Here is a 20336-nt window from a genome sequence, read left to right on the forward strand (position 1 = left end):
CTTGAATGTCGGTTGGCAGAGTTGGTCACATGGAAGAAGTTAAACTAATGCTCCTTTTTAAAGCTTCCATCAGAAGAACCTGTAAAAAAAGTTTTACCCCCAATTATACTGACAACACCAAGACTGCTTTGGAAAGAGAGGAACAGCCTCCTGAGATAAGGGAGGAAGAGATGTCTCCACCGGCCAGGGAGACTAGGTTGAGGTCCAAGTTTTATCTCACTCCTGTTAAGTGATGTGGTCCCTGTCTGAAGGGTCCTTTTGTTTTATAATGAAAGTCAATAGAAAAAATAGTATTACTGACTTTACTAGAATGCATCTAAGAGAGCAAAGGACATGGTTACTTACTTTTTTTCCTTGATGTAGTCCTATAGATCTCTAGCAAAAAGGCAGAATTTTCACTCAGAGTAAGTCCCCCCAGACTAAAACAAAAACACCTTCACACATGCAGCTGGAGACCTTCTGCTTCTGACAGTGACAGACCCATCCTCCTGAAGGGTAGGCTGAGGGTAACTAAAAGGTTGGATAAAGCATGTTGAAAAGCTTCTCAAAAGCATCAAAGAGCTAACAAGTTAATAATGAATTACTAGCTTTAAGCCCCAAGCGAGGAAAGAAATCCAAAGAGACGAATCTTACATTTGGGACACTGGAGGGCATTTGTTATTCTGGTTAGAGGTCCAAAGTTGGAGGCCATGGTTCACCAAAGGTATGAATGCTGCTAACCACCCCCCTGCTTTGGGCTGGGATCCTAAAGGAGTTACTCTAGGGTAAGGAGGATGGAAGAGCACTTGTACTAGGGTGTGGGCGGGATTTAGTGACTCGCTCCTAATGAACAGCCTATGGCAAAGCTAATGGTTTTTCTCCACGTGATCTTTCATCCTGGATTTTTTTTAAATTTTAATTTTTTGAAGTATAGTTGACTTACAATATTGTGTTAGCTTTAGGTGTACGGCATAGTGATTCAGTATTTTTGCAGATTATATTCCATTATAGGTTAGTGCAAGGTAATGGGTGCAATTCTCTGTGCTACACAGTATATGCTTGTAGCTTATCTATTTTATATATAGTCGTTCGTATCTGTTGATCCCATACCCCTAATTTATCCCTCCCCTACTCCTTCTCCCCTTTGATAACCCCAAGTTTGTTATCTACATCTGTGAGTCTGTTTCTATTTTGTAGATACATTTATTTGTGTTATATTTTAGATGCCATGTATAAGTCATATCACACAGTGTTTGTCATTCTCTGTGTGACTTATTTCAGTAAGCATAATATTTTCTAGACTGAAGATGAACAAGGATATAGAAGACTTGAACAACACTATTAAACAACTAACTACAACATGCAGCTACAGAACACTCCCCCCAGCAACAGCATTCTTCCCTGGTGCACATGAAACAGTCTCTAGGATGGGGCAGAGGGTATAGCTTAAGTGGTAGAGTGCATGCTTAGCATGCACAAGTTCCTCGGTTCAATTCCCAGTACTTCCTCTAAACATAAATAAATAAATAAACCTAATAACCTCCACCCCCCCAAATAAATAAAACTAAAAAACCCCCCAAAAACCAAATAGTCTCTAGGATAGACCATATGTTATGCCATAAACTGTAAAGATTTAACATCATAGAAAGCATGTTCTCTTACTAGAATGGTATAAAATTAGATAATAATAACAAATAAATTTGAGAAGTTCACAAATACGAACCAATTGAGCAACATATGGTCAAACAACCAGTGGGTCACGGAAGAAATCAAATGGAAAACTAGAAAATGTAAGATAAATGAAAATGAAAACGCAACACACCAAAATTTATGGAATGCAGTGAAAGCAGTTCTTAGGGAGAAATTTATACCTGTAAACATGTATATTGGAAAAGAAAAAAGATCACAAATCAATTACCTAGACTTCTACCTTAGGAAACCAGAAAAAAAGAGCAAATTAAATCCAAAGCAAGAAGAAAGAAGGAAGGAATAGAGATTAGGGTGGAAATAAGTGTGATATAAAATAGAGAAACAATAGAGAATCAAAGAAACCAAAAACTGCTTATTGAAAAAGATCAATAAAACTGACAAACCTTTAGCTAGACTGATCATGAAAAAAAGAAGACTCAAATTACTAAACTCAAGAATGAAAGAGAGCTAATCACTACTGATGTTACAGAAAATACAAAGGATTATAAAGGAACACTTTGAACAACTGTATGCCAACGAATTAGATAGCCTAGATAAAATGGACAAATTCCTAGAGACATGCAAACTACTGAAACTGACTCAAGAAGAAACAGAAAAATCTGAATACACCTATAACAAATAAAGTTATGTATTAGTAACTAGAAAACTGCTCACAAGAAACACGTAGACCCTGGAAGCCTCACTGAGGAATTATATTGTTAAAGATGAATTAACACTAATCCTTCACAAATTCCTCCAAAGCAATAGAAGAGGAAGGAACACGTCTCAATTTATTCTGAGGCCAGTATTACCCTGATACCAAAATCAGACAAGAGGAAAGAAAAAGATACAGACAAATATCCCTTATGAATATAGATGCAAAACTCCTCAACAAAATATTAGCAAGCCAAATCCAGCAGCGTAAAAAATGGTTTATACACCAGGACCAAGTGAGATTTAGCCTAGGAATGCAAGATTGTTTTAACATCCAAAATGAATGAAGAATACTGTTTGAACAAAGGCCAAACCACTTGATGACATCAACAGATGTGGAAAGAATCTGATAAAATCCAACACCCTTCTTTAAATAAAATCACTCAATAAACTAGGAATAAAAGGTGTCTTCTTGAAACTGATATAGGACATCTATGGAAAAACCCACAGCTAAAATACTCAATGGCAGAGGACTGACTGCTTTCCCCCTAGGATCAAGAAGAAGACAAGGACGTCTGCTCTTCCAACTGCTATTCAAAATTTCACTAGAGGTGCCAGCGAGGACAGGAAAAGCGGAGAGGAGAAGACTGACCACAATGGAATCAAAGTAGAAATCAGTAACAGAAAGATAGCAGAAAATCTCCAAACACTTGGAAACCAAACAACACACTTCTAAATAACCCATCAATCAAAAACGAAGTCTTAAGGGAAGTAAAAAAAAAATTATTGAATCAAATGGAAATGAAAATGCAACATACCAAATTTTGTGGGACCAGCTAAAACAGTGCTGAGAGAGAAATTTTTTTCAGTACACACAGATATTACAAAAGAAGAAAGTCTCATATTAATAATCTAAGCTTCCACCTGAAGAATCTAGGAAGAGGGAGGGTAGAGCTCAGTGGTAGAGTGCTGCGTGCTTAGCATGCACGAGGTCCTGGGTTCAATTCCCAGTACGTCCATTAAAAATAAACAAATAAACAAAACTAATTACCACCCCACACCCCAGAAAAAAAAGAACAGGAAAAAAGAAAAAGAACCTAGGAGGAAAGGAGCAAAAATAAACTTGAAGCAAGAAGGAAGGACATAATTAAGACAAGATGAGAAATCAATAAAACAGAAAACAGAAAAACAATAAAGAAAATCAGTGAATGAAGAGCTGTTTCTCTGAAAGAATCAGTAAAATTAACAAATCTTTAGCAAGACTGATAAAGAAAAAAGATCGTACAAATTACCAGTGTTTCAAGAATGAAACAGGGACTAGACTACAGAGCTGCAGACATCAAAAAGATACCGCGGGAACACGAGGAACAACTCTACACACAGAAATCTGACAACTTAGGTGAAATGTCAATGTTTGGAAAAATACAAAGTACCACATCTCACCTAATCTGAAGTAGACAATTTTTAACAACCCTATAACTATTAAGGAAATTAAATTTGTAATTTAAAAACTTTCAAAACAGAAAGCTCCAGGCCCAGACAGTTTCACCAGAGAATTCTAAAAGCATTGAGAGAAGATTTAACGTCAAATCTACATAATCTCTTCTAGAAAACAGAATGGGCAGGAACAATTCCCATTTCATTTTATGAAGTCAGTATTACTCTGATACCAAAATCAGACAAAGACGGTATGAAGGAAGAAAATTACAGACCAATATCTCTCACAATTATAAACACAAAAGTGCTTAAGAAAATATTAGCAAATAGAATTTAGCAATACGTAAGGACAATGATATACCCTGACCAAGTGGGCTTTATTCCAGGAATGGTTTAGTTTTTAAAAATGAATCAATGTTATTCACTATATTAACAGGCTAAAAAAGGAAAGTCACATTGTTATATAAACCAATATAAAAGCATTTGACAAAATTCAACACCCTTTTATGACAAAAACTTTCACAAAAGTAGGAACAGAAGGAAAATGTGTCAAGTTGATAACTACAGCTAATTTATACTTAATGATGCAAAGACTGAATGCTTCCACCCTAATTCTTATCAAAATATCAACAAGATTCTTTGTAGATATAGAGATTATTATAAAATTTAAATGGAAAGGCAAAGGAACTAGAAGATCTAAAACAATTCTGAATAGGAAGAATAAGGTGGGCAGGATCAGTCTGCCCAATTTCAAGATGTACTACATAACTACAGTAATCAAGACGTATAATAGGAAAACCTGAAAAATCAGACCTGATTGAAATTTAAAACCTCCTCTGCAAAGTCCATGTAAAGAGGATGAAAGGACAAATGACAGACTGGAGAAAGTATTTTCAAACCACATGTGCACAAAAGGACTGGGAGCTAGAATATATAAAAGAACTCTCAAAACTCAACAGTAACAAAAGAAACAGTCCAATTAGAAAGTGGCCAAAAGACATAAACAGACATATCACCAAAGAGAACACACAGATGGAAATACAGGTGGCAAATGAGTACGTGAAAAGATACTCAACATCATTAGGCATTAGAGGAATGTAATTAAAACCACCATGAGGTATCACCTCAGATCTATCAAAATGGCTAAAATCTTAAAAATAGCGACAATACCAAATGCTGGCAAGGATGTGGAGAAATGGAATCACTCCTACACTGCTAGTGGAGTGGAAAAAATGGCACAGCTACTCTGCAAAACGGGTTGGCAGTTTCTTAAAAAGCTAAGCATGCAACTACTACACAATCCAGTGATTGCTCTGCTAGGCATTTATCTCAGCAATATGAAAACTTATGTTTACACATAAGCCTGTACATGAACATTTACAGCAGCTTTATTGTAATAGCTCAAAACTGGAAGAAGAAAAAAACAGATGTCTTTCAATGGGTGAATGAACCATTAAACAAGCCATGGTGCAAACATACCATCCAATACATAAACCTGGACAAATCTCCAAGGAATTATGCTGAATGGGAAAAAATCCAAATGGTTATATACCGTATGACTTCATTTGTGTAACATTCTTGAAATTATACAATTTTAGAAATGATAGACAAGTGGTTTCTAAGGGTTAGGGATGGGGAAAGGTGCCAAGGGGAAGCAGGTGTAGCTATAAAAGGGAAACCTAAGGGATTCTTGTAGTGAGTAAAGATTTGAACAGGCACTTCACAAAACAGAAAATTCAAATAGCCTATAAAAACATGTAAAAGTGCACAGTCTCATTAGCAATTAGGGATATGAAATGAAGATTGCAATTTTGATTGCCATTACACATCCACTAGATTGACAAAAATTAAGAAGTCTAACAATATTACGTTTTGGCAAGGATGTGGAGCAACTGGAACTACCATATATCTCTGGTGGGAGTGTAAACATTATGGCCACTTTGGAAAACAATTTGGGATTATCTGATAAAGTTACACATAAATATGCCCATGGCCCAGCAATTCCATTCCAAGGTATGTGCACTAAAGAAAAGTCTGCCCTTGCACACTGGGAAATATACAGATATATTTACAAGAATGTTATTAACAGTATCATTTGTAATAGTCCCAAGTACAGCGGCATGCAACAAAAACAGATAAACATAACACATAAAACAGACAAACAAAAACAGATAAACATAAACATAACCATAACCAAGTGAAAGAAGAGGCCAGAGGCACAACAAAATACTCATGCTAATTACTCCATTATGGAAAGTTCAAAAACAAAACTAATCCATAGTGTTTAGGGAGACATAACAAGCTGATAAAACTATAAAGATGCATCAGGAAGTAATTACCATAAAGGAGTTGTTACGTTATAGTTGTTGCTTTAGAGGGGAAGACTTATGAAAGGGAATGGGATCTGGGTTGATGGCAGTGGCCTGGGTGGTGATCACAAGGCTTAGTGTATGATGAATGCTTAGGCGGTACATGTTTGTTATCTTCACTTTTCTCTGTGTGTAATGGTTTACAAGAAAATAAAGCATCTCTTCATATTTCACTGTTTTGCCTTTGAGAAGAAATGAGGAGGAAAGAATGTGGGTGTGAGGTTGGACTGTGTGAGAAAAGGCAGCTCATGAAAATCTGAGGTCAGAACTTAAAACCTGTGAAGAGAGAGGGGAAAAAGTGGGGAGTTGAAGCAATGGCAAACCTGCTGGGATGATTAGGTAGCTTGCCTATGGATAGCTGGCTTTTGTTGTTGTTGTTGTTGTTGTTGTTTTAAAGCTTTAGGAATAATAAAGTTTGCTCCAAGTGATGAATTTCTTACTCCCCTCCTTTGAAAGTTGGACCTGAGCTGAGTTTTTCCTTTTTTTTTTTTTTTTAAATTGATACTTCATTCACCTTTGCTTTGAATCTTCCACGCTATCCAGGGTATGAAGAGGAAAACATCTGACGTGGAGGAGAACGTTCCCTCCTTGAGTATTAACCTGGTGACCCCATCCCGCCCACTTCCTTAGTCTTCAGTCCAACCAAGACTGGAGAGCAGCGTTAGGAGAAAGATAAACAGACCAGAACAGGTAAGGGTTCCACTTTGAGATGCTTTGGAAGTGCTAAAAAGTGACAATTTTCTTCCATCTCATCCCGTCAAGTTCCCCGACCATATCTTCTGAACTACTGATGTCAGAACTCGTTGTTTGGGATACAGCATGTAAGCAACTCCTAAAGCTTTAAAACTTTACAAGAGGATGATGTTAGCAAGAAATCACCGTCAACATTTTCTCCTTGTGTTGAAGGGTATGGAAGAGCATTTGCTTCTTCTTTTCTGCCTTTTCCTGTCAGATATCGCCACCACAATTCTGGTAACACACTGAGTCCCTCCGTGCTCCGCCACGAGGACCAGGTACCTTTCAACGGCGGGGACATCAGGTGTCGCTGGACTTCCAGGGACCAGTGCGGGCCGGAAATAGGAAAAACAGACGAGCCCTTCAGGAGGCTCTGGAGGCAGAGTGGCCAGCGACAGGCTTTGGTCCCTAAGACTCTCGTTCCCTCAGGATTTTCCGTGCTGGGCTCAATCTGTATATAGCACGCGAAGTCCCCTGCGCGAGGCGTTCCTAGGGCGCCCGACTCCCGAGTTAACATTTTTAGGCAAAAAGGCAGTGGAGCTAAGGGAGGCCTCTTTGGAAGGCAGCCTGCGTTGTTTTATAACTTCCCGTCGCCCTCGTTCAAGCAGCCTCTCCTGTAGGGGATTTTCCCAGGACCGAGGCCAGCACCAATCAGGGCACTCGGTACCTGCCCCCAGCCCTGGCACCTGGAAGGGCGATGAGGCTCTCGGCTCCGTGCAGGGCCAGTCCTCGGAGCGCCGGGGAGGGCGGAGGAGCCTCACGTAGCCCCCCCACCCCAGCCCGGGGCGCCGGGAACGCCGCGCGCAGACCCCGTAGGAGCCGAAGGCGGGAGTCACCCGCGGAGGGGAATGGCTCAGCCACGGTAACGGATTAAGGCGCTCCACGCCGCCGAGGTTCCCCGAAGGAGGCAGAAGGGAGGAGGCGGGGACTGGGCGGGCCAAGGACCTCGCGGGGCGCCCGGCTCCGCGCGGGGATGTGCGGGGCCAGCGCGTACTTTCGAGGGCGCCTCTACAGCCGGGTAAGCGCGCCCCGGGGCCGCCGCCCTCTGCTCGCCCCGGTCTTGGCTGCGGCCGTGACCGCGCCCGATTGGCTCTAGGTCCGCGCTCGCCTCTCTCGCTCCGCTCCGAGGGGCGCGGCCGGGCCGGGGGGTGGACGTCTCCGGACTCGTGGCCAGGCCGCGGGTCGTGCTGTCCCCGCCCCGGGGCCTGCCCCTGGCCACGCCGCTGCCGCGCGCCTCAGCCCCGCCTCGCCGACTTGCTCCGCGGCGCCTTCCGCCCGGCCGGACCCCGCACGGACGCGGCTGCTGCGCCTGGGCGCGCGCGAGCTCCCGGGAACCATGCGGCGGCCCGGGCCCGCGACACGGCTGGCCGCGCGGGCTGGCCGGGCGCGCGTGAGTGCAGGGGCAGCGGGGCCGGGGCTGAGCGCTCGGGGCGGGTGCGAGCGGCCCGTCAGCTCGGCCGGGTGGGTCGGCGCGCGCGGGCGCCTCCGGGCCAGCCGTGCAATTTGGGCTCGGTTTCCTGGTGGTTTTCCTGAACTTTAACAAAATAAGGCGGGCGGGGGTGCGTTGGCGGCGCGGGGTCGGCCTCTCTGCTCCAGGGACAGGGAAACCGGACTCTCACCCGGGCCGCTGTTCGCTCCCTCCCGAGGCCCCAGGCCCGGCGTCCCGCACCCCGTCCCGGGCGGGCGCGGCGGGCGCGGCCATAGGCGCCGGCCACATCGAAGCTCCGCTCAGCGGCCCGGAGGAGGGTTTGGCCCCAGTGAGCGGGAAGCAGTGTCAGGTGAGCCCCACGTTGTGCTGCTCGAGTCCCGTTCACCTGGAGTCTGGCTGGGGTGGGCGCTATGTGCCCCGCGCGGCGCCCCGGGAGACAGCTTGCAAGGGGGCTTCCTCGCTGCTCTGCGCCTCCGAAGGCAGCGAGGGAGGGCAGGGGTGAAGATCTGTCTTCTCTGTCAGTGCCCTTGGGCTATTTACACCACCCGTGTTTTTCTGTCTCTGGGCATTGGTTTTTTCTGGGTGGAACTGTGGAGCCCTGGAAGTTTGCTCTAACTAGTTTGACATGGCGGGGATTAGGGTGGGGGGAGGTGCAGGTGTCCAGCCCGCAGGCTGGGGCCCCTCAGTCAGCTGAGGCACTTTCTCCTGTCATTTCCAGTCTGCCCAGCTGCGGACTCTCCCCCAGCCCCAGAACACACTCATGGCCTGGCTGGAGGGCCCGCGTTGTGGGGAAGGGGCTTCTCACCGGCAGGGATGGGGGTCCGATTCTGAGGAGGCAGCAGTGTAACTGGCAGGGGTTGACTTTTACACAGTCTGATCTGTGCCCTGCCCAGAACCTCCCGTGTCTGGGCCAGACTCACGTTTTACACCTGTGAGAGACAAACGATGGGGACTTCAGATCCTGCATGTTGACTTTGCCTGAGATTCGCTGGGATCCGGACCCTTTGGGTGGCGGGGTGGAAGGCAGCTTTCTTTCTGTACTAAGGAAGTACTTGAAAGTATATGCAGATCTTGCCCCTTTCCTTCAAACTGACAGAGGTGGACCAAGGGGAAGAAAGAGCAGAGGCACATTTTCTGAAAGCAATTATGATTTCTCAGACCTCTCCCCGGAGATTCCAGCTCCAGAGCCTGAAAGATCTAACCAGGTAGGGGGTCATGTTGACTCCCAGGGAGGAACTGAAATGTGGCTTCCCACCGTTCAGCCTGGGCATCAGGCAAATCAGCAGCAGAGAGCTCTATCTCACAGTTCCCCCACTATCCAAAGTGGCATGGCTCTAATTTCTGCCACCCTGGAGGATGAAATGAGACAGGAACATGTGTGAATGGGAAAAGCCTCTGAAGTTCTTTGGGGTTGTGGGGTGCGTTACAAGCGTTGATAGTTGTGGGCATCACTGGCATTCCTGCCAGAACTAGAAATCTGTATTTAGTGACCTCATCAAACACAGTGCTTGGGGTAGGTAAGATGGCCTCCAGCCCTGATGAGAGCAAGTCCTGCATGTTTTGCCCAAGGATCTCTGTTTTGTGTCTACCTTGCCTGTCTGTAATTGGAAATGAGCTCTGCTTAGACCAGAGCCCTCGTCTGAATACAGACATCATCTGGCTGCAGAGGAGCCTGGCACAGAAACAGCCCGCCCCTCCCCCAGAGGCCTGGGGTGGGATGTTAGTGATACCTCCTGCTAACTTTGCAAAGAGGCTGGGGTGGCTTAAAAGAGGAGTTGGGAATCCTCTGCATGGCCACTTAACAAAAGAGCCATTCGGTCCTGGCGGGGCTGTTCCAGGTCCTGTCAATTGTGAAAGGTTCCCTGAGGTTTAGAGTCTGGCTTGATGATTATTAACACTAATGGAAGCTGCTACTGTCTAAGTACCTTCTATGTACCAGAGATAAGGCTTTGCAAAATCAATATTATGATCCCCGTATTTCATGTAAGACTGAATTTGGGAGAGGTTAAATAATTTGCAAAGACCAAAAAGCTACTCAGTGGCAGAGCTGTGCTTGGAACCCAGGTCTCTCTGATTCCAAATACTCTGCTCCTTCCACAGGGCCAGTCTCCTCCCATTAAGAACAGACACACATGTGGAAGCTGAAGATCTAGAACACTATGAATAAAGGCTGTTATTTGTAGGTCCAAGGGATGTTTGTGACCCTATTAGACTGCAGGGAAAGTGTTGGCCTGATAAAACTGGATGCTCTGTATTGCCTCATGGACTCACTCATTTACTTCATACACACAGGATTGATTTCTTCAATCTGTGAAGTTCAAACTGCAATGACATATTTACTTACCTTTCAATTAGCAAACATCAAAAAGACTGATAAACTGTTGTTAAGGTTCTAGAAAAACAAGCACTTTCGTATATTGCTGGTCAGAGAGTAAACTGGCACAACCCCTTTGGAGGGCATTTTTAGAAACATCTATCCAAACTAGAAATGCCCACGCGCTGTGACCCAGTGGTTTCACTTTTAGGAGGCTAATTTGCCATTGCTCTTGTGTATGGCCACCAAGATATACGTATATTGTGGCATTGCTTTAACTATGAAAGAACAGCTTACATGCTCATCAAAGGGGGACTTGTCAAATCTCTTGTGTTGCTTTCAGATAGTCAAATACTGTCCTGTTCACCCATTTAAAAAAATTTAGGAAGCTTACTGTATAACCGATATAGAACAATTTCCAAGATATAAGGCTAAGTGGAAGACGTGCAGAGAGTGTTTATAATATGCTGCTCTTCATGATATAAAAGAGAAGGGAGAAGGCGCGTTCCAAGAGATGTGCTTGCATACGCGTAACTATAGACACAAAGCCTAATAATAGCTGTGGCCTCCAGGGAGAGTGGACCTGTAAACCCTTTTGTACATTTTCAGTTTTGAACATGTGAATGCTTTAACTATTAAAAAAAAATCCTCTCTCCTTGCCCCTTGACATGTTCCCTCAAGCTCTTCTCCCACTGAACAGTGTGGGGCAACACCCCGTTCCTTTCAGATTGTTTGAGATGCTCCCTTTGGGATAAAAGCAGAAAGTCTCGAGACCACCTCTAGGCTCTGGGCTGTCCAGAATTCCTTTAACTGTGCAAGTTTTTCTTGGAAAGCTGGGGTGTCTTTAGACACCTCTCTGAGGCAGATAGACAAGATATGATCCTCCAGCCTTGAACACAACATGAAGAAATAGAAACTTTCTTTTTATTGCCCTACTGTTCCGCAGTGCAGGATCAAACATCAGGGACTGGGTAGCATTAGGTAAGGGAGCAGGAGGGACACTGTTGGGGGACATCATAGAGGGCAGAAAAGGTCTTTTTCTGGTGTTGCTTTTGGATCTTAGAAAGGGCGGGATGGGAGATATGCTTGAAATAAAAGACTTGAAAATTGTTCTGGAGTCTAGGGCTGTATTGCCCCAGAGGAGGAAGGAAGGTTATCGATGCTGCATCTATCAGTGTGCCCCTCAGTGCCCCTTCGGGTGCTCCCCATCTGTACAGTTGCCCAATTCAGCTCCCCTCTCCCCCCACCATGCAGCCTGGAAGCCACTGGGTGCTTGAAGGGGATGGGGGCAGGTACAGCTGCCTTCCCTTCTTCAGCTAGGACAGGCTGTTGAATAGCAGGAGCAGTGGAAGAAAGACTTGCTTCCAATCACACGAGAAGGGGCCCCACCAACACTATTAGGTGGGAAACCTTCATTAGGAGCTTTCTCTGTTCCAGTTACTCTGCTAAGTGCTCTGCCTGCATTATCTCATTTTACCTCTTGATGAGGTGCATGTGAGAACCCAGGCTCTTTGCTGTCAAGCAGCAACACCCTTCTGCTCTCCTTTCAATGACTTTTCCGTTCTCTGCACAGCAGCCTGCATCGCAGGCACAGAGGCTTCGCAGAGGTGCTCACGACTCCGTTTGGGTTATAACAGCATGTGGCTGAGCATTCCGTGCTTTGATGGATGAGCTGGAATCTTTGCAGGCTGGTTAGGCTTGTATAAGGCATGGTTCAGGGACAAAGCAGTCAGCGCTGTTGGTTTGGGTTCCCATCTTTCTTGCTTCTGTCTCTGTGTGTGCATTAGGGCTGGGCTGAGTGGCCTGCGAGTGTGAGGTTCCCCAGGGACGGAGGGAGAGGGAGGGGTTGTCTCTGCTTTGGTCCAGATGCCAGTGGTGTAGAGGGCTGTGAGGATGTGCTTGGGAGGCCCTATGTCTGCATCCAAGGAGGAAGCTGAACAGGGTGGCCCTGAGCTCCAGGTCTGTGCTGGGAGCCTGTCTGCTGTTTGGGGGGAAAAAAAAACCCCAAAACAAAAAGCAAAACAGCCTGAGTGCTGAGAGCCTTTCTTATTGCAAACCTTTCTTCTCCCACGCAGCTCACTGGCTAGGGCTCACCTCTGGCTCTCATTCCACTTCAAAAAGAAACAGCTTGAATTTTTCTCCAAATAAATTCTGGAGCACACAGGCGGCTGCTCCTTCTGCATGCTGCTGTTGCTGACAGGGGTGAGAGTGGGAAGCTGAGCTGGGCCCTCAGCTAAGGCTACCAAGATCTAGCCAGAAGGGGGGATGTCGGATACCCAACTATCTCTTTAAAAAGTCACCGTATGATACACACAAAAAATGATACTTACATGCACACTAGTAGTGGATGATCAGCCTACCACACTTCAATTCAGAAAATGTCTATTGTTCGAGGCACTGGAAGACAGAAAGGTGAGCGAGGCCTGGTCCCTGGGCTGGAGTTGCCCGCAGGGCAGTGTCGGAGAGGAACACCCACATCGTCAGCAGGACTCTGCAGACTGAGGACGTGCGTGCCGAGTCAGGGACAGGCGCCATGCTGTCACGTGCCGGGGGTGGGGAAGGTGAATCAGGCTGGCCCCAGTCATTCTGGTCAATTACGAAGGTCTTTTTGGAGAAGGTGATTTTCGAACTGAGCCTTGAAGTGTAAGTATGATTTTGATAGACAAGCACAGGAGAAGGGGCAGAAGTGGCCAAGAGAACAGCTCGGGTGAAGGCACAGGGCTACGATAGACTATGTGCAGTGTTTAAAGATGCACTCGTCTCAGTAATGTCATGATTTACCCAGCTTCTGCCCCCGACATGATACATGGCAGTTTTTAGATACTTACAGAATAAAACTTTATATCCCCATTAAACAGGCAATCACTATGATTTTTGTTTTGTTTTGTTTTCATGGTAAAATCATCTGGGCTTGATGATGGCTTAGACATTAGAAGTTTAAGTCCACAGGGACAAGACCTATAAAACTGGTCTTGGTTTATATCAGATTCATTTTACTTATAAAAGTAGCAGCGGATGGTATTTTACATAAGTAAAATCTACATTTCTGTTGTATCAAAACACTGTGTCACTGAGTGTTTCAGTGGGGAGGCAGCAGAGCATAGGAGGAAGAGGACTGGGGATGAGGATTCAGGTTCTGTCTCGCTATTGAATTCCTTTATTTATTCCTCATTCGTTAATTCCCGCATTCCATAAACATGATCCTTGTGCCTGGGCCACATGCTGCGCTCCCTAGGGGGAGAGAGAGAGAAAGAAGGAAAAGCCACAGTCCCTCTTCCCTCCAGGAACTTGCAGAATATGAAAGATCGCAGGAGAAGGTTGTGAACACCATAGTAAAAATAGGGACAAAGGGCGATGTGAACACATAATATTTTCTCAGTAAGTGCTGGTTGCTAAAATGAGTAACCAGCATGATCAGCAGTACCAGACACCACCAAGAGAGCAAATCAGAGAACTGAACACATTTCTCCTGAGCCTCTATTTGAGGCTTGTTCATGTCATAAAACCCATGGGAATCATGATTCTCTTTGGAGAACACCACGAAATATTTATATATTAAGGTGGCCGAATGTACAAATTTGAACTAAACCAGGGAACCTCCTCTGCCAGATTCTATCTACCACAGACACAGAACAGTAGGTGTCATGTTTTGAGAAAACTTTCTGAGACAAAAACTTTAAATTGAGAATATTCGTCAGCTCATTTTTTCCCCCTATGAATTGGGGAAAGACTGCCAGGTTTCTATTTTAGTGCAGGGAACCCTCCGTCCAGCTGGTAGAACAGCAGAGCTCCACAGGGGTGCAGTTTTGGCAGTTTGAAGGTTGTTGATGACTTTAACAAGGGCAATTTCAGAGGAGTGATGAGGCCAGAAGCTAGTTAGTGTTGGGCTGAAAAGAGAAGATCGCATTTTCAAGATGTCCACAAGGATTTATTGAAGTGTCACTGGGGATACAATCTCGAGGGGGGAAAAAAAGACAAAACAATCAAAGCTCCAGCCCTCATGGAGCTTGAAGTCATTCAAGGGAAACAAATTTGTCACAAGGGAAATGTGAAGTGACACTGTGACAAAGGCTAGAAAGTAGAGGTACATGGTACACCATAAAAGGGTTTAATGGGAGATCTGGGGCCATTCAGGGAGAACTGGGGAGGTCATCCCGGGGAGTGATGACTGAGCTGAAGCCTGAAGAGTGAGTAGCAGCCACGGAGGTGAGGGGACTTTAGGAGCTGGGAGAGGACCATCTGGGAACCGGGAAAGGCCATGGCTACAGAGAACATGGCATTTTGAGACCCCAAAGGCCAGTGGACTTGGGTGCAGAGAATGAGAAGGAGAAACATATGCAATGAGCAGGAGTGGTAGAAAGGAGTTAGGATGTGCAGAGCCTTATCGGCCACAGTAAGGGTTTCGATGTCGATTCTATAGCAGTGAGTAGTCACTGAAGTACTTAGGCAGGAGGGCGACATAGTCAGACTCTCCATTTCAAAGAGATCACGCTGGTTGTATACTGGGGACAGCCTGTTTGAGGTAGTCAAGAGTATGTCCAGGCAAAGGACCTAAATAGACATTTCTCCAAAGAAGACATACAGGTGGCCAACAGGCACGTGAAAAGATGCTCAGCGTCGCTAACTATTAGAGAAATGCAGATCAAAACCACAATGAGGTTTCACCTCACATCAGTCAGAATGGCCGTCGTCATAAAAGTCTACAAATAATAAATGCTGGAGAGGGTGTGGAGAAAAGGAAACCCTCCTACACAGTTGGTGGGAATGTAAATGGGTGCAGCAGCTATGGAGGACAGTATGGAGGTTCCTTAAAAAGACTAAAAATAAACTTACCATATGGTCCAGCAATGTCACTCCTGGGCATGTATCTGGAAAAGATGAAAACACTACTTTGAAAAGATACATGCACTTCAGTGTTCATAACACTATTTATAATAGCCGAGACATGGAAGCAACCTAAATGTTCACCAACAGATGAATGGATAAAGAAGATGTGGTGTATATATATATATATATATACACACACACATACATATACATACACACAATGGAATATCACTCAGCCATAAAGGAAAATGAAATAATGCTATTTGCAGCAACATGGATGGACCTAGAGATTATCATAGTAAGTGAAGTAAATCAGACAGAGAAAGACAAATATTGTATATCACTTATATGTAGAATTTTAAAAATAGTACAAATGAACTTATTTACAAAACAAAAACAGACTCACAGACATAGAAAACAACCTTATGGTTACCAAGGGGGAAAAGGGTAGGGGAGGGATAAATTAGAAGTGGGGGATTAACAGATACACACTAGTATATTTAAAATTGATAAACAGGGACCTACTGTATAGCACAGGGAACTATATCCTATATCTTGTAATAGCCTATAAGGGAAAAATCTGAAAAAGCAGCCTGCCGTTTTAACTTTTATCCTCACTGTCAGTGGCTAGCACAGTGCTGAACACATAATTGGCTTTAGTATGAAGTCGTCGTCAATACTCCTAGACAGCTAGTAGCTAAGAAGTAGATGGTCACCTCTCCCTCTGCCTCTTGCATCACGTCTCATCTCTGAGGCACCAAGCTCTTTCTTCTCTAAGCACTTGGAAGCTTTTCTACTACTTAATGCTGAGGGATTTGTATGTGGTGCTTAGACAGGGCAGATTCTATTAGGAGATTTAATCATATGGGCAGGGCACTGGGCCAGGGTGAAAAGAGAAGAGGTTCAATTAATTCAAGAGCCCAATCTCTCTGACCTCATTCATATGCAGAGAACAGAGCATCTGTGGAACTCATTCCTTCATTCATTTCATAAAGTCTGTTGAAGCCAACTTTGCACCAGGCCTGCATCCGGGGCTGAGATACAGGGATGAATAGGAATGGTTCCTGCTCTCGTGGTATTAATCTGATAAGGTCGGTGTTGTAATGACTGTATCACATGATGGGAGCACAGGAGAAAGAGCCCCTGGCTGTGCCCGGGCTAGGCAGGGAATGCTTTCCAGAGCAGGTAGTGTCTGACCTGGAACTGAAGATGAGCATCTTTGCAGATAAGATGGGAAACAGACAAGAAGGGAAATATACAAGAAAGGAATGTCTTTGCAGACAAGGAGGGGAGTCTTCTGGGCCTTGCAGGCAGAGGGAAGCTCAGGAGACTCAAGAGATGACAGGAGGAACTGGAAACCGCACATAATCCAGTAATGTCAGAACAGGAAATGTTAGGTTATGGAGATGATGTGAGATACTGGACAGAGGCTGGCATGCTGCCTCCCAGGATAAGGATGTTGACTTCACCCTGTAAGAGATATGGAGCTACTGCAGATTTTTGAATAGAGGCAGAGTGATTGGTCAGGACACAGTGGTGGTAATCTAAGTGAGGGTTGACCAGAGAACAGTTTCAGTGATACAGGTCCAAGGTATGGCCATGGTAGTGGATGAGTGAAATGAAATTAAAAGCCACTGGCGTAAAGGAAGTCATGGAAATTCGAGACTAGGGGCTAGAGAGGTCATCTTCTGCATGTTGAAACTTTCTAGGATCACAATAAAACCTTAGATTACGGGGAGACAACTGCTAAAGTCCTCCATGACTGATGGACCATCAGTGATGGGGCAAGGGGTAAAGTAAAGAATAATCAAATAGCATGGACCTCAAAGGAATAAGGATTTTTTCCAAGATAATGGAAATAAAACACTCTTGACTCTACTTCTGGAAAGCAGAATACACTCATGAAAGATTTTTAACTGTTGCTTGTTTCCAAGGTGAGGCAGCCACCACCAAACAGCACATATTTGCAAGATGCCAAGCCACTGAGCACTGCTCAAGGACACTGTACAGCTTTACAGGTGGGTACCCACAGATTCAAGATCTCAGAAATCAACTGAGAACCCATGAAGACTCCACAAGCCGTGATGTTGTCCTTGGTGGAGTCCCTTTTCATGAACCATTTCCAGCCTCTGCTGAGGTCTCGCTGATACTGATCGTGTCCTCTCACTATGGCAAAGGAGCTGGGCAAACAGCACCCCTCAGCTCAGGATGCTAATGGTTCAACACCTGCCTTCTCTTGGCAAATGGGTTTCATTGCTGACTCACTTCTCTGTTGGGCACCCACTCTGTACCCAGTGCTGGCTGGGCACACTGAAGGATTCAGAAAACTACCAGACATGATCCATGCCCTCAAGGACCTCCTAGGCTAATTAGAAAAGCTGGACTGGTACACTAGGAATAGTGAGAGGCAATAAAGTCCTTGTCCGGTTTAACGGGTAGGTGGCTGGGTACAGTTGGGAAAAGAGGTAAGTGTATTGCAACTATCTAGTCAAGAGTTCAGGGGGATGGAAGAGAGAGAACAAGGAATCTGAAATGACTTTCAGACTTTTGGATGAGGGGAGGAAGCCTGGGAATTGGTGGTGCCCAGAGAGACAGGAAGTACAACAGGGGAGATACTTGGAGGGGAGGTGAAGTGCTCTGATTTGGAAATGGAGAGTTTGTAGACATCTTTTTGTGGATGCAGATGTGGGACTCAATTGTCTACGTTGACACAATGGAAAGTTCTGAGTGTGTATTAAGGGTAAGTGCTTTAACAAAGGGAAAAAATAGTTAATTAGGAGCCAAATGAAGACAATCGTAGTCAAAGGATGGAGAAGGGACAAACTCTAAAATGTTTAAGAGAAAAATGGATAAGATTTGGTGATTGATCAGATGGGAGGGGAGAGATGGAGGGAGGAGACTGGGATGACTCGCAAGTTACTGGGCATGTGGACTGGTGGATGGTGGTACCACTAATTAGGAAGAGGAATGCAGGAGGGAAAGAACTTTGCAGAGAAAAGCAGGTAAAATGGTAAGTTCTGTTCAGAACATTTGAATTGGAGATTCCTGTGGGATTGCCAAATATGCATTGTCGAGGAGTCACTTGGTGGTGCAAGTCTAAAACTCAAGGAGAGTGCAGCCCAGATATATAGCTTTGGGACTCGTCCGTAAACACATGAGTGCCTAAGGCAGGCATGGTGGGCCAAGGAGGGAACCTTGGGAGAGACTCGTGTTTATAAGGGAAGTGGTCTAGAAGAGACAGTCAAAGGAGCAATAGTCAGGACTATGTGAGTTAAAACCAGGTGAGGTAATATGATGAATGGTTGAAGAGGAGAAAAGTTAAAGGATAAAGATTGAGTGATAGGCGTACTTTCAAGTAGGAGTGAGTAGTCAACAGTAGATTATTTGGTGGGCAAATGGGGGTCACTGAAGACCTATGTCAGAGCAATTTCAGAGTAGGGTGGGAGTTGGAAACCGGATTTCAGTGAGTTCAGAGTGGATACATTGTGAGAAAATAGAGAAGCAAGTATACACAAACATTAGAGAAGTTTTGCTATGAATGGGCAGAGAAATGCAGCAATAGCTGGATGATTATTATGAGGATGGGAAGACAGCAAGTGTATACTTTTATTCCCAGTATTTTGTTGGGAAAGAGAAGTGAGATTATTGGAACAGTATCTTCAGTGGGACGTGAGGAGAAGCAACAGGTTGTTTGTAAGAGCGGAACAAACTTGATCAGGCCCGTAGACTGAGGGGTTAGAGCCAAGAGGAGAGGAGGGGAAGGTACAGCCAGAGAGAATATTTAGTGAAGCCTGGACTGGAAGGAGAGTGGGGAGGGGGCATCTAGACCACAAGTAGAGGCTGGACTGACCAAGAAGAAGAGTCTTTCAGCCTTCTGATATGGAGGGAAGAGGATGAGGGTGGGGGTGATCCTGGGTAAGATTTTGGGTTAGGCTGGGGATGGGGGAAAAATCAAGTAGTTCACCCTTGGTGGAGTTGGTGGCCTCCATGATGGAGATGAGGTGCTGTGCTAAGAGCAAAGAGAATGGGGGTCCAGTGGAGGCGTGAAAAGAAAGGCGAAGGTTTAGAACAGTTCCTAAAGGGAATGGGAGTATTGTGGACTAAAGGCTTCTAGTGTTTGAGCCCAGACAGCTGAACAATGATGATCGTGCTGCATCAGAAATGGGAGTTGTTCAAGGGACAGTTGTGGGGAGAATGCTAAGGGTGTTGTGAGCATGTGAAATTCAGGGTGGTGGCAGGAAATCCATAAGAACAAGTCCTGCAGGTGCTGAGACTCTCTTGGTACACGGCTGCTAAAAGCCAGCATCCTCCAGCCTCCAGCCTCTGCTAACAGAGCTGTTTAGCCCAGCCCCCGGGCAGAATCTCTCCCCAGACAGAGGAGGTGGTGAAACCAAAGACAAGTTCAGGGGCATGCTGTGGGAGGGTCTCTGAGCAGCAAGTGATACAGGCTCATGGATGGTGGTATTGTTACTGGATTCTTGATGCCTTGTTCATTGAGAGGTCATATGGGGAAAGGTAGGTTGGGCGAGAAACTTTTCTTGTAGCTTCCCCCACCTTTTTGTCTCTATGAACAAAGCCTGGCTCAGGGAACGTGTGCTCTGCCTTGGGAGAGATTGCTTGTTTGGATGTCAGAGCTTCCCTGAATACAGATCATCTTCCCAAATGCTTCCCTACTGGCAGACAAATGGTAACTGTATCTTCTGGATCTTTCTGCATCTAAAAAAGGTATTTTACTGCAATATTTGAGGATAGAAGCTTGCAGTTTCTCAGAAACAGGCTTTTAATGGTTTAGGAGAAAAACAAGAGGAAAAAAAGTGAATGCCCCCCCGCCCCTATCATCACTTCTCTGCACCCCGTCTTCATGTCTGCTTGAGCTTCCGGTGAGTTTAAGTGTGAAGGGCAC

The 20336-nt window shown here is 45.1% G+C and overlaps 1 protein-coding gene across 1 annotated transcript in view; it reads left to right on the forward strand.

The window, feature by feature from the left end:
• The first annotated feature begins 7660 nt into the window (after nucleotides 1-7660).
• Nucleotides 7661-20336, forward strand: part of LOC105099980 (protein FAM163A) — a 60571-nt gene continuing 47895 nt past the window's right edge. The window contains exon 1 of the mRNA XM_031435675.2: nucleotides 7661-7725. The gene's annotated coding sequence lies outside the window, so the exon portion shown is untranslated. The remainder of the gene's footprint in view (nucleotides 7726-20336) is intronic.

Source organism: Camelus dromedarius, chromosome 23, assembly GCF_036321535.1.
Source record: "Camelus dromedarius isolate mCamDro1 chromosome 23, mCamDro1.pat, whole genome shotgun sequence".
In the NCBI taxonomy this organism is placed as follows: Eukaryota; Metazoa; Chordata; class Mammalia; order Artiodactyla; family Camelidae; genus Camelus; species Camelus dromedarius.